Source organism: Grus americana, chromosome 20 (genome assembly GCF_028858705.1).
Source record: "Grus americana isolate bGruAme1 chromosome 20, bGruAme1.mat, whole genome shotgun sequence".
NCBI lineage: Eukaryota > Metazoa > Chordata > Aves > Gruiformes > Gruidae > Grus > Grus americana.
In genome coordinates, this window is record NC_072871.1 from 6,437,330 (window position 1) to 6,451,234 (window position 13,905).

The following is a 13,905-nucleotide window of genomic DNA, read 5'->3' on the forward strand; positions in this document are numbered from 1 at the left end:
TTCCCCTCGATCTTCAGTGAAACTGCTCCCTTTCCTAAGCCGCCCTGCTTTCCTCCCCAAGATATGTTCTTTCAGGAGGAGGAACAGCAAATATAAGGACTGTTTTTTCTGGAATGTTGTTTTTTAAAATCAAAAAAAAGGAAAATGTAGTAAAAAATTTACAAAAACTTCTCTTTTGAACCCATTAAAATGGAATGGCATTAATAATTTCAGTTGTTTCCCCCTTCTTCCAACCAAGTTCTCATCTGTCTTTAACCTTTGGTGTGGGAGAACTGGGACAGTAAATGGCAGAGAGCAGCTCCTACTCTTTCTTTACTCAAGGGAAAGATTTTTCTGTCCCAGTTGAGGTCTTCCTTTGGGGCTGGAGAGGACCTTGTGAAACTGTTGGCACCCAAAAGCCAACATCTGGAGGGATTCGTGCTCCTGACCTTCTCCTCTCCGTGGTGGAGGGATGTTCAGAAGTCATCAGGGCTCTGTGGGGTCCGCGGGGCTATGGGAGGGCTGGGATCGACCCTGGGGTAGGTCAGGCAGATGTGAGGACTTGGGAGTGGGACAGCAGAAACCTCAGGTTCTGGGGTCTGTTAGCAGCTTTCCAACAACACTTCCCAGGTGACCTTGGGGAAGCCACTTTGTCCTTCTTCATCTTGGTTTTCCCAGCTGGGAAAGAGGAGAGCTCTTCCTTTGCACCCGTGGGCTTAGGTAGGTAGTTAACACCTTTTAAACACTCTCAGTTGTCGCAGGGATTTGATCAGATGTGATGCAGAGGACAGTAGGTTACAAATACTTCAGTTGCTTTTCAAGAACAGCTGCTGGTTTCTTGGAGTTGAAGGCACGGGAGGTGGGGATGCTTCTGTCCTCAGGCAACACAACTCTCTGCACCCAGAAACAGCATCCAAACCAGCAGCTGCATTTCAGAAATTTATCCTCCGTGGTGCATCTGAGGGTCTCACCTGACCCGCTTGGCTGGGGACGTGGCACCACGAGGCAGAGCTCTTGGCCTTTGAAGAAAACACTTGAGGTCATGGCAGACCCTTCCACTGTGAAAGTCTGGGCTTGGTGGGCCTGATTCAGCCATCCAAATTAAAGTCATTTCCCGGAGATCCCATCGGAGCAGACGATGCTGCTCCGCCTCAGGTACCCAACCCATCGGCTGGGAAGGGGACCTGCTGGGGGACATCTTGGGAAGGGGCTGGTGCTCGTGTGCACATCTGATGGGAGCCGCTGCCCATCTCCCTTCCCAAACCGCAGGGGAAATCTCAGGCTCGTAGGCAGCGGCTGCCTGCAGCCCACGTGGGAGGCTCGCAGCCCCCGGCTGTGCAAAGCCGGAGCAGGGAAGGGGAGCAAAGCAAACACGCTTTGTCCAGGCTATTTATTTTGTGCTGGGGTAAGGGATTTTTTTTTTGTTTTGTTTTGTTTCAGACATGCAATGAGTGTGTTACTCAGCCATGACTCGAGAACTTGTGAGCAATAAAGTCATCCTGAAGTCTGCCAAAAAAAAATCTTCTTAGCACACCCACCTCATCACACGTTCCCACTGTAGCTACTTTAGTGCGATCTGCCGCTGAAAGGCGGCTACCTTGCAGGGAGGCTGTGGTAGCCATCTGCGAGCTTGCGGCAACGGCCCATGGACAAACCCGTGCCCGTTGTGATGGGGACCCTTTGCCAGCAGCATCACAAAGATAGTGGGCTGGGGTTTGCTCCAAAATCCAAGAGAAAACAGAGCTGGAAGGGACTGTATAGTCTGGTGTAGTCTCCATCCTGCAGCCTGGGCTGGGTCTTGGGTTTGGGATGTTGGTTTTGACCTTTTGGGATCAAGACCTGACCTGAAACCCCCCATGAGGTGGAGAGCCATGGACACCTTCCTCCTCCTGCCCAGCACTGACACAGCTCCATCAGGGCTGGCTGGATTCGGGGTGACCTGGGGCTCCAGAGCCCTGCCCCGGCCACTGCTGCAGGTTGGGGTGGTGACGAGCAGTGTGGTGGGATGGAGGCAGGCACCACTGAACAGGGACAGCGCTGTTGGAAGTGCCTGAGAAAGTGCATATTGATGCCAAAATTCACGTTATTGGGGGCTGACCAGTTCCCTGGGCGAGGAGGCAGGGTGCTGGGTCCCTCATGTGAGAGCCCTCGCCCTGGGGCAGCCCCCCTGCATGTGGGGTGGTGCCACCCTCACTCGGCACCGGGTCCGATGCCTCCAGGACTGGGATGCTCCTGGAGCTGGATACTGGGGTTCGCTGCGGGCGGGAAGCCCTGCTCTGTTGAAGGCAGGAAGGATTGCGGTAAGAACGAACCCCACATCGGTGGGGTGGGATGCAAGGGATGGTGTTGGAGACACACCAGCGCCTCCCCGCTGGCAGGCAGGAGCCGGGGGCAGCGGGGAGGTGGGGCCGGGCAGAAGCCCCTCGCCTGAATTGCCGGGGTACAAGCCACCTCTGCCACGGCCTCCTCTCCCCACCCCTTCCCTGCGTCGGGGCTCTAAATAATTGATACGCTGATAAATAATAGATCTTGTATTTGCTCCTTCGCTTTTCTCTGCCGGGGCGTGTGCGCTTGCAGCCTGGCGGTGCTGCATTAGGGTTACGGGGATGGGGAGCACGCGTGTGTCGGGCCGGGGTAGGGAGCTCTGCAGTGGGGAGAGCATTCCGGGGAGATAAAGGGCTGGTTTGATGTGTGTTCATGTGGCGGGGCTGTTTTGCCTTGCATGCCTTTCTCTTTTGCTTTATTTTTTTCCTGGAGTGAAGCCTGGCGCCAGCAGTCTGGAACCAGCCTGACAAGCTTTTGAGTTATGGAAAGGGGGAGGAAGGGGGGAGGAGAGAGAAAGAGGGAGCGAGAGAGGCAGGGAGGAGGAGGGCGAAGGCAGAGGGAGGCAGCTGGGATGTGGATTATTAGGGGAGAACAAGAATACACACAAGAGGCTGGTGGGGTGAGGGCTGGGGGCTACCGGGGCTGGCGGGGAGGGGACGGAGCTGGCTTCTAGCAAATCTTTCAAAGGAGAAATTTTTTTTTTTTTTTTTTTTTTTTTTGCATGCAAGGGGAGAGGGGGAATTGAGTCATTTTGGGCATGAAGCGCAAACCTTGCTGCGTCAAGGAACAAGGAAGTTTTTTAAAGCGCCAATTAAAGGGCTTGGAGAGGTCCGGGGCTTTTAAACAGCCTTGGGAAGGGGGGGTCCTGGCCGGCGTTCAGGCTGCCGTCCCATCAGGACATTCCTTTCTGCTGAACGCTGCTGCTCCCGGCCCTCTCCTCCTCCTTTTCCAAGCTGCCGTCGAATCCTTTCCAACTCCCGCGTCCGAACCCAGAGAACTTTGCTCCGTTTCATCTCGCACCGCCTGCCTCCCCCTGGCCCCGGGCTGCGCTCGGTGCTTTGATCACGAGCTGCCTGCACAGAGACCCCCCCCGGACCCCCGCGCTTTGCACGCCTGGGGCCCGGAAGCCAGCAGACCCTCCAGGGGCTGGTATTGCCAAAAATCCACCCCCCCTCGGTTGATGGAGACCCCCATCTGCCATCACCTCCCTGCTTGGGGAAGGCAGTTGCTTCAGCAAATTGGTAGCTGTGAAGCCGGGTGGAGCAGGGCTCGGTGCCCAGCGATGGGAAGCTGCCCCCCAAAATGAGAGAGGGTGAACGTGTCCCATGGGGGTTGCAAGGGAGTGGGTCGGGCAGCGTGTTTGGAAAGATCCCGTCGGGGTCCCCATGCCTGGGAAAGCCACGTGGTGCCCACGAGGACTGCTCCTCAGCTGCTCCGGGGGGTTCATGGCACCGACAGCAGTGTGGTCGGAGTCCTGAGCAAATCCACTGGAGCAGGGGTATTGCAGGGAGAGGCTGGAGCAGCTCTGTGGCACGTTTCCCCCCCCCCAGACACCCCCTCATCACCTCCCACGGAAGCCCAGCAGCAAGGAGCAAACGCAACCTCGCTGCTTCAGCTCGTCATGCCTGCCTTTTGGAATGGGGAGCGAGCCATAGCGTGCCGGGGAGCACCGTGCCTCGGCTCGGGAGGGAAATCCAGAGCACTGGCGAGGGGATGGGGATTTGGAGCCGCTTTGCAGGGGCTTTGTTTGGTTTGGTTTCAGCGCAGCCTATTTAACTCCAACGACTGGGGAAGGTTGGGGAGAAAGGAGCTCTTTGTTAAAGGCTGAACAGCCCCAGGTCTTTAAGTCAGCCTGTTGGAAGAGCTCTGAGAAGTTGAGATAGCCCAGGGACGGGCGGATTTTGGGATGGGCACATTGCACATTGTTTGTACCTCTAAAGTGAAGCATAAGAGTGAGGGTTCATGTACCCAGCTCCCAAAGAAAAGCCTAACAGAAGCCCTGCGAAGCACCACCACCATCTGCCAAGCCTTTGTCTTTGCAGAGGAGGTAGAAGGGGGAACACCCAGTTTTCTGAAATCTCCATTACAGGTTGCCTATGAGCTGCAGCTCTTCAGAAAAAATACTTCTTTCTCTGGGTTTCCAGGAAGCAAAATGTTGCCCTCCGCTGTTTGCAGCGTAGTTGGAACAGATTGCTTGCTGCGTCCGAGCCCAGCCGGCGCTTTGCTCTGGTGTCACATCCCCAGCGGTGGTCAGGGTTGGGGGGTTTGGAGAGAGACAACTCCTACCTAGCCCATAGATGCTGCAAAGACCTGCGAGAGGTCCGGTCATCCTCTGTTAGCCACCGCAAACACACACCTCCAACTCTCGGGGTGACTTGCTCCCACCCTGGCACCTTGGCACAGGGCTACGGTTGTTGGTTGTGGTGGTTGGCCATGGGTTCGGTTGGGTTGGGTTGGGACTGAGGTGGGTCCACTGAAGACCAGCCTCCTCGCACCTCACGTTTCACAAAATAACAATGCCAAGCAGCTCAGTTGTGCATCCTTGGTCCAAATTCCTCATTTTCTCCCTTTTCTGCTCTTTCTCCTTGGTGACTCTTTGAGCTCTTTCTGGTAACTATAGAGCTACACTGGCAAACTTGTCTTCCAGCTCCTCCTTGCTGGCGATGTGACACAGATGGATCCATAATGCTGGTTGTCTTTTACAGACCTCCAACATCTAAGTGTTGGGAGGGGGGTGTCTTACTCTGGTGAATGGAGGGATTGACTACGCTTTTCTGTAGATGTGGAAACTGAGGCACAGGCTACTTATCCAGGTGAAAAGAAGTCAGATTTTAGGGCCAGGTGACATGGTTTCACTTGGAAACCCTTGCTGCATCAGCTTCCTTGGCATCTCTGGAGATGCTGCCAAGAGGGAGGGGACCCTTTTCCCCTTCTTCTTGCCCGGAAAGGAGCAGGAGCTGGGGACAGAGCCGAGGACACAGCCCCACGGCCTGTCCCCAACCCATCACCTCCCCGCTCGCACAAGAGGCAGCAGGCGGAAATAAAACACAATTCAGGGCTGGCGGAGCCGGGGAAGAGTGAGATGAGTCTTGGTGGGGAGACCAGCCTCACCTTTCATATTCTAATGCCTTGCCTTTGCCTGATTTGTGAGCTCTCGGGAGTCCTGCTGGGAATTCGCTCGAACGGAGGCACACGCCGCCGTCCCTCGGTAAATTACACAGAGATATAATGAAGGAGGAGAAATCAGTTACTCTGTGACTGCGGCTCCCCAGGGGACCTTAATTCAAATATTTGTGGAGCTGAGCAAGTGGGGCGTTGGGGAGCCGCCGAGTTGGAGTGTCTCTCGACAGGTTGCTCGCAGGTGGTTGGTGATGGGGAGGCAGCACTCTGGGCTGCAGGACCCGTCTCCAAAGGGGCTTCGGGCTCTTGACGGTGCCTTGGGTGTCATTAGCCAAGAGGAAGATGCCGGGCGAAGATGGGACTGTGGTCTGACTGCAGCAGGCTGGAAAATGGAGGTGGGCTCCAGCCTGCAACTGGTGGCTGTTGGGATGGGGCAGCCCCGTGCACCTCTTTGCCAACGGCTTTGAGCAGCATGGGGTGATGGGGGCACCTGCCCACCGCCTGCACCCGGGCTCTGCATCACCCCATTGCTGTCCCTTGGGGAGGGATGGGGACAGGGACCTGGGAGGGGACAGCCTGGCCCTCCTGTGGTTTACCTCCAGTGAGGGAGGAGCAGGGATTGCAAAGCCAGGCAAGCTCGCTGCTGCCCACGTGGCCTCTGTTTTCAGTAATGGCTACAGAAAGGGTTAAACGCTGCATGGCAGCGAGGAGCGGGCAAACCCCACATTGCTCAACTTAGGAATGAGAAAATCGATTTACCTCCAGCTCCATCGCCAGCCCATTCCCTCTGCGTGCCCTCACGCCAAGCTTTCTGCCCTCCTCTCTCCTCCCAGGGCATGCCAGCGCCGTGGACCTGAGAAAACAAATGGGATCCAATTTGCCCAGCCAGCAAGCTGCACCAGCAAACGGGGCACAGCCCGGGGGGGGGGGGTGTCACCCCCTTGCTGGACGCATACAAGACCCACTAGGTCCCACTTCACCCTGATGGCTCCATCGAGGACACAGTGGCCCCTTGGCCATGCCGTGGTGCTCTCGCCTGCTTCAGCAGTGGCTGCTTTTGCCCGAGCATGGAGAGCTGGGGTGCAGGGTGAACTGGGGTGCAGGGTGCCCGCTCCCCAAGGAGAGGTGGTGGGGTGGGGGCTGAGGGCAGCTGCGTTCACCCAGTGCCATTCTGCACGGGCACGCGCTTCTTGTGCAGGTCCTACACCATCACCCCAGCACTCAGAAGTGATGCTGTTGCCAGGAGTTATGCATGCGAGTGTGAGCACACACAGACGTGCCCCCCCCCCCCGCCCCCAGCACCCGCTCCTTGCACGCCCGCTCGCACGTGCGCCAGCTCTCCCGCTCCCCAATGGGTCGCTCTGCTCATGTGCCGGCATCACGCCCCGAGTGCGCGGCAGTCACATATGCGTGCACACATGCTCGCTCCAAGCCGGAGCGTCACTCAGCATCCCTAAGTTTTATCTCTGGATGCCGCGGCTGCCACGCGCGGCGGGGGCAATCCTGCACCCACCCACCCACCCGCACCCCAAGCCGTGCCACCTGCCAACGGCAAGCACAGACGTCCTCCCCACACCGCAGCCCCTTGCACGCTCAGCGCCTTCGGGGCTGCGTGCACACGTGGCCGTGTATGGATCTGCAGCACACCAACTGTTGGGAAGGGGAAGAAAAAAAAAAAAACCCCACAGATTCAGCCGAGAGAGGTGGGGGGGGGGGGAGAGAGAAAGAGAGAGAGAATGACAGACTGCAATCCCCCTTGAGTGCCTAGCCTCATGAATATTAATAAGGTGGTAATTAAAATGCAGGGACACAGCAGGACGGATGCAGGCGCTGCCTTCGGAGCGCTGGGAACGGGGGGAGCGCATCTTTCCAGGCAGGTTTTGATTCCGTTCTCTGATGAAAAGAAGAAAACGGAGCCTTCAACTTTAATCAGTTTAGAGTTTTTTTGACACGACATATCTTTAATTGCTGATATTCCTGCTCTTCTCAAACCCGGCTCCACCGACTCCAGTCTGAGCGGAGATAACAAACCACGCTGAAGTGCCATGGATTCGTGTCGTATTTACGCCTTGACTTGTTTGCTACGTTCCTGGGGTTTCACCTCTTTGCCTGGGGTTGGAGGGCACAGCCCTGCTGCCGGTTGTCTCTGCAGCCAGGCGCAGGGGTTGGAAATGCAGCCTGGCATCTCTTTGTCTAACCCCCCCTCCAACCTCCCCCACGGCAGCCATAGGGAAACCTGCCTTTTTTGGGTGCTAAATCCCTCTTCTTGGCCATGGCTGTATGGTGAGCTTGGAGTTGGACGTGATGCCACCTGGCCTGGGTGGCGGGGCATGGAGGTTGGGGCCATGGGTGGTGGCATGGAGAAGGTTGGATTGAGTCGGGTTGGGTTGGGTTGAGTTGAGTCAGGTTGGGTTGGGTCAGGCTGGGGAGCAGGTCTCTTGAGAAGAGACTTTGTTTCCCCTCCCCAGAGAAAGTTCCTCCAGTATAAGAGTAAAGGTGGCTCTTGGGTTATTGAGTTATTATTAAGGAGGCTTAAGCCTCCTCCAACAACCAGGGTTTCAAGGCTGAGTGAGGGTCCTGTGCAGGCTCAGGGCAGGCTCAGAGGTCTGTGTGCAAGGTGAACCAAAGTGTTCGTCCTTCTTGGAGGAGATACTTTCTCCAGTGGGTCTGGTCCATTGATAGAGAACCATGTTGGTGGGAAAATAGAGAGTGTTGGTTGGTGCCCAAAGGGAACATCTTGGGTGTGGGAATTGGACCATGTCAACCCAGAACAGGGATTTAGGAAGCAGTTTCTGGCAAAACAGGAAGGAAAAAAAAGAACCCAGAAAATACCCCGTACCAGTGCAAATAGTTGTTTTAGGTAAAGCCAGAATGTTTGGTTTGGCTTGAAAGGTTTTTGCTTTGTTATGTTTGGGGATTGCCTAATTTTAACTAGATCTCTTTTACATTGAGATAATTCTTTTAACTGAAATAAAATAGATTTGTTGGAATGAAAAAGTCAAAAATATTCTTTTAGAAAATGTCCAAATACAACAATTCATCATGTGAGTGATGGAAGAAGATGGCTTGACATCTTCAAAGCCTTCTCCCCTGTCCAATGCACGCATTTCTTTTTTTTTCATTCCAAACAATTTTTCAACTTCACCCTGAGTTTCAGGATGATTCAGCCTTTTTGAATCTTCCAATTTTTGATAAATCTACTATTCCTCCAAAACCCAAGCAAACGAAATCCCCCCCAGCTTTTAGAAAGATGAGAGAGACCAAGTGAGTAGAGCACAGCGCCAAGTCCCCTTACAGCCCCGCAGCTGGTGCCTCCATGCCAGAGTTGGAGCTGGCCATGGAAAAACACCCTATGTTTTCTGGGAAATGAAAGCACTCCTGGATCATGAATGGAGGACAAAGGTTTTGCCCCACCTCGGAGATTTTGCATTGCCCAGAGAGCGACTGTGATGTTTCAGGGGGTTGCTGTGATGTGGTGGTTTGCTCCTGCATTCTCCTGGGTCCAGAGATATATCCCAGGAGAATCTCCTGGCCTTCAGGCTAAACTGCATGCCTGCACTCCCATTTCTTCCCCCCAAGCTTTGGAATTTTCTCTCCCCTAGGAGTGCGTCCTTGTGCTTTGCTGACCTGCCTGCACGGAGAGATGGAAAACCAGAGCTGCAGCATCTTGGAGCCCTTGAGATTTTGCTGCCCGGTGGGCCAGGGTCAGAGCTGTTTGTGTAACGGGGTCTTTTCCATCCTGCATCTTCCTGTAAGGATGTGGGATGCCCTTCTCTACCAGGAGGTGCAGCAGGTTGGGTGTCCTGGGCTCTGCCCCACGGCAGGCTGACATCTCCCTGTTGTCCTGCCCCATGGCAAGGAAGCAGCTGATCCAGCTTTGGGCTTTACCAGATTCAATTGCTGGATCCATCTCCTTGTTGCTGTTTTTTTGTCATCTGAGGGAAATAATTCCCTGTGTGGAGGGATGGCTGGTGAGCCCGGGTGCAGGTAGGGGTTGGAATTGAGCTGAACTCCTTGGGTAGAAGGACACTAACCCAGCTAAAGCCTTTTGCTGAGCACTGGCTTTTCGTGACACTTGTGTGAGCCATTCCCCTGCAAAGGAGAGGGAGGTGACACCTCCCACCCCCTCCCTGGAGACAAACCCCTTCTGCAAAGCCGCCCCATGCCCTGCAGCAGCATGGGGTGGCCCTGGGAACCTCCAGGACCTCGTTTGGACCCTGGCCCCTCGCTGGAGGGAGTAAAATGGGAGCCCTTGCTCAAGGGATCAGCACAATGATGACTCCTCCGCACGCATATCGGGGTGAGCCGAAGCCGAGGTGTATTTGGGGTGAACTGCCACAGTGAGTCTGTGTCCAGTCTTACCCATCGGGGTCTTTGGGGTTTAATGGTTTTAATGTGTTTTGGGGAGGCAGGGGGGTTCTTCGCTCATCCCTTCTTGTCTTTTAATAGGTTGAGTACTAATGGCTCGTGCCTGGGCTTGGATCTCTCCTCCCAAGCAGGTCATTTTGCAGGAGTGGCTGTTGAGTTGGCTTTCCTTGGCTAAGCTGGAGCTATGAAAGGGGAGGATGTGCTGGAGTCCCCATCAGGGCCACAGCACGCAGAAGGGACAGGCAGGTGAGGGGCAAGGAGACGGGAGCTGCAGTGAAGACAGGACCCATGGGAGGGACCACCTTGGGACCAGCCGGCCTCAGCTGGGGGAAAAACAAAGCAAAGCTGCTTTGGGTGTCTAGTGGAGAAAAAAAAATAATTTCTCCTGGTTTTTTTTCTCCTCCTTCATCCTCTCCTTTCTGCTTTCCTGCAGTGCTACAACAGCTGGTTTGAGGCAGGATAAGAACGAGGTCTAGCCAGTGTCTGAGCCCCCCTTTGCCCCAAACCTCCCACCGCTGCCATCAAGTCTGTGCTGAAGAAACCTTGGGAAATACCAGGTTTGCCATGCAGATGGGGTGATGGGGCTGGGGTGCTGCGGTGGCGGGGACAGCCCGGGTGGAGGGGACAGTCCTGGGTGGCGGGGACGGCCAGGGTGGAGGGGCCAGTCCCGGGTGGAGGGGCCAGCCCTGGGTGACAACCCCGGGAAGGGTGGGAGTGCAAACCCCTATGGTGCACAGAGGGAGAAGGCGTCACTGTGCTGTTAACAGAGCGTTTAGGTGGTGAAACACAAGCAGGACCTGGTGACTCGTGTGGGGAGCAGAGGCTGGGCTGGGGCTCGGCTCTGAGGACCGCGGGAGGGAGCGTACAGGATGGGCCCCAGGTACTGCTTCCTGGTGACACCCCTCCGGCGGTCCCCGTCACCCCCGAGTCACATCCTGCTTGTGCTGGCTCATGTCTCATCCTGCTGCCTGCAGTTTCTCAATCCCTTTCGCTCCTGCCAGCGTTTCCTGGCTGCTGAGGTTGCTGCGGGGCCCGCGGGGCAGGCAGGGCCGAGAGGCTGGGGGGGAGCTCCCAAGGCACCGGGGAATTTAGGATGAAGGAGCAAACGGAAGCGTCCTTGCTCGCCTAGGGATGGTCAGAGCCTGACCATGCTCTGGCTCCTGCCTGTGTCCTGCCATCACTTGCTTCATGCCCTGGCCGTGTGGGGCCACAGGGGCTCTGGCTGTGCATCTCCTGGTGCACTGCAAGGGCTTGCAGCTCCCTCACGCATCCATCCTGCTGCCTCGAGCCCCGGCAGCCGGGGCAGAAAGCAGAGGTGGGAGTGAGCTAGATGCTTATTTCCCTCCTCTCTCATGTCCTGAGTCCCTGCACCGAGCAACGGCTCTGCAGGGATGTTTGCCAGAGCCGAGCTGGGGCTGCAGAAAGTGCTGCTCCTGCGGGGCTGTGTCAGTGAGGAGCCCAGCCTGACTCTGCAGTCCCAGGCTGAGCCACGCTCAGGTCCTGCAGAGAAAACAAACACTGAGCTCCATCCTACCCTATTTTACAGCAGAACTGCCATTTAAGGGAGGATTTGGAGAGGAGACATCTTGCTCTTTCAGATTCCTTCTTGCCAGTGCAACCCCCCCCTCCCTGGCATATGCTGGAGCCTGCTCTAAGGAGCATCCCAGCAGCGAAAGGGTCATCCTCTGGCTGCAGCTTCCTGCACCCTCTGGGTCCTTGCTTCGTGCCGGTGCCGTTTCCTTCCCCCCAGCCCCATTTCTGGAGGGGCTGTGCTTACAGCCCGCCTGGCATCGGGCTCCGGGAAAGGTAGCGTCCTCCTCCGGGACGGATTGTGCCCTGGCACTGGAGCAGCCGGGCTGAGCCAGCCAGCACGGGGGGTTAGTGGTGGCCGAGCCGGTGCCTCTTGGCTCAGCTCAGTGCTGGGGTGCTGGGCTCTGGATTTCTGGCCTTGAAGTCCTCCTGCAATGGCCAGGAGATTTCAAGGGGATCTTTGATTGAGCAGGGAGATGCTGCAATACACCACCGAGCTGGAGCCTTGGGAGGGGGGAAGTCAGCTCTTACCTCTGCCACAGACTTTCTGGGATAACCTTGGTCACGGCTTTGTGCTTTGCTTGTCCTGCTGTAAAGCAGAGCCATGGCTCCTGCTCCTTCTGTGCTGCTAAATCTGCTTGTGCTCAGAGCCTGGCTGGCAAGGGGGGAGAGTGGAGGGGGTCTGCACAAACACCGGCTTTTTTAGCACCAGGGTTTAGCCTTGGGGGACGGGGGAGCTTTCTCCGCTCGTGGTTTTTACCCAGGCGTGACATTGCCTTTGGTCACCGCTTCCTACCCACTGTGTTGAAGGAGAGGCTGAGTCCCGGCACTCCGTGGAGGGCTGCCGGCTCCTGCCAGAGCTGCACTGCAGCAGGGCTGAGCCGCTGCTCCCGGTGCCCATGGCTCTCCCTCGCAGACCTTTGGGGCTGTGGGGCTGGAGCTGCTGGTCTCCCTGCGACCCCCTCACAGCATCACACGGGACTCTAGCTCCCACCCTCGCCTGGCGCTGAGGCCTGTGGCGAGTTGCAGGCTTGGGGTGTGGGTGCCCAGGGAGCATCTGTGGATGCTTGAGGAGCTCCCATGAGTTGAGCCATGGGGACCATGGCACCTGGGGTGCTGCATTTCACCTTACCTGGCCTACAGGAAGGCAGGACACCTCCGAGGGAGTCCACAAAGGTTACTGCACCCACGTGGGGCTCAGGGCTGGGACCGCAGCCCTCCATGGGGTGCTGGCATCATGTGTCCCTCCTCCTCCATCACCCTCTGGCCAGCACTCAGGGGAGCACGGCCAGGCAGGGACCCAGCCCAGGGGTCCCGGGTGATGGAGGAAGGGTCGCTCCTCTCCGCGGGGGGAGGTCTGGGCTCTCTGCTCCTTCCCTCCAGGCCAGGCAATGGTTAAATTCCTTTCCAGCTGAGCTGGCAAGCAGAGCCCAAGCATATTAGTCAGATCCCTGTAGGGGGTGGGGAGGAGGAAGGAGAGAGCAGCGAGGAGGGGCCGGAGCGGAGAGCCGAGAGCTGAGCTATTCTCCGGGGCGCGAGTGCAGGGAGGCAGCGCAGCAGGAGTTGCTGCTTCCCAGAAACTTGATTATTTTTAACCCAGGAAGAAGAAAGGAAGGAAGGGGGGGGGGGCAAAAAAAAAAAAGGAGGAGGGGGTAAATGTAAATCTGGAGGAACTGGAAAACTGGCAGTTGGCACTTGCAGACAGCTTTGCAGAGGGGAGGGAAGGCGGGCGAGGGTCGTGGCGTGGCGCAGGGCTGCCCCGGGTGCCTCCCGCACGGCCCCGGCCCTGGCGCGGTGGTGGTGGGGGGAACACGGGCCGGAGCGCGGTGCCAGCCCCGGCTGGAGCTGCCCCCGCCGCAGAGCACAGGCTGCCCCTCGCCTCCGGTGCCCCCGGGCTGCCGTGCCGGGGGGGGGCAGGATGCGGCCGGTTTCCCCCCCGCCCACCCGCTCGCACACAAAGAGGGCACGTACACCGGCGGTTGTGGCTTCCCGGATCCCTCCTCTCTTCTTCCCCCCCTCGCTCCCCGCTCGGGTCTGTGGCCATTTCAGAGAGCTGGGGGGAAGTGAGGGGCTGGGGGGCTGATGGTGGGCACACGCTGGTGGCTTCAGGGACTGCTGGTGAGACCCCACGTCTCCCCAAATTTGGGGCTCCCCAAATTGCTCTGGAAGGCAGGCGAGGCTGCCTGAGGGAGGGGCACTGGAGGTACCATGGAGGAGAAGGCATGTGGTCTTCCTTCTTGCGTTGCTTCACCACGCTTCAGTGGGAGTCCGGCATCAGACTGCAGAGGCCTCGGTGGCGTTCCCACTGCGTCGTGTGGCTGTGTTTGGCCAGGGCAGTAGTTCTGAAGCCCTGCAGCTGGCAGATCTTCGGGGAGCTGCTTCCCCAAGCCCACAAGTCACATCACAGGTCTGGGCTCGTGTTCCAGCCCAGGGTCAGGGCAGGCTGACCAAAACTTCCCTGTGAAGGTCAAACACTTTCTGGCCCAAGTTCACAAGACCTACCACTGCTCATATCAGGTCTTTATTTTACTGCAGCACCCACACTCGTTGGAAACTCAGTGTCCTTCATGGCAGAAGCATTAC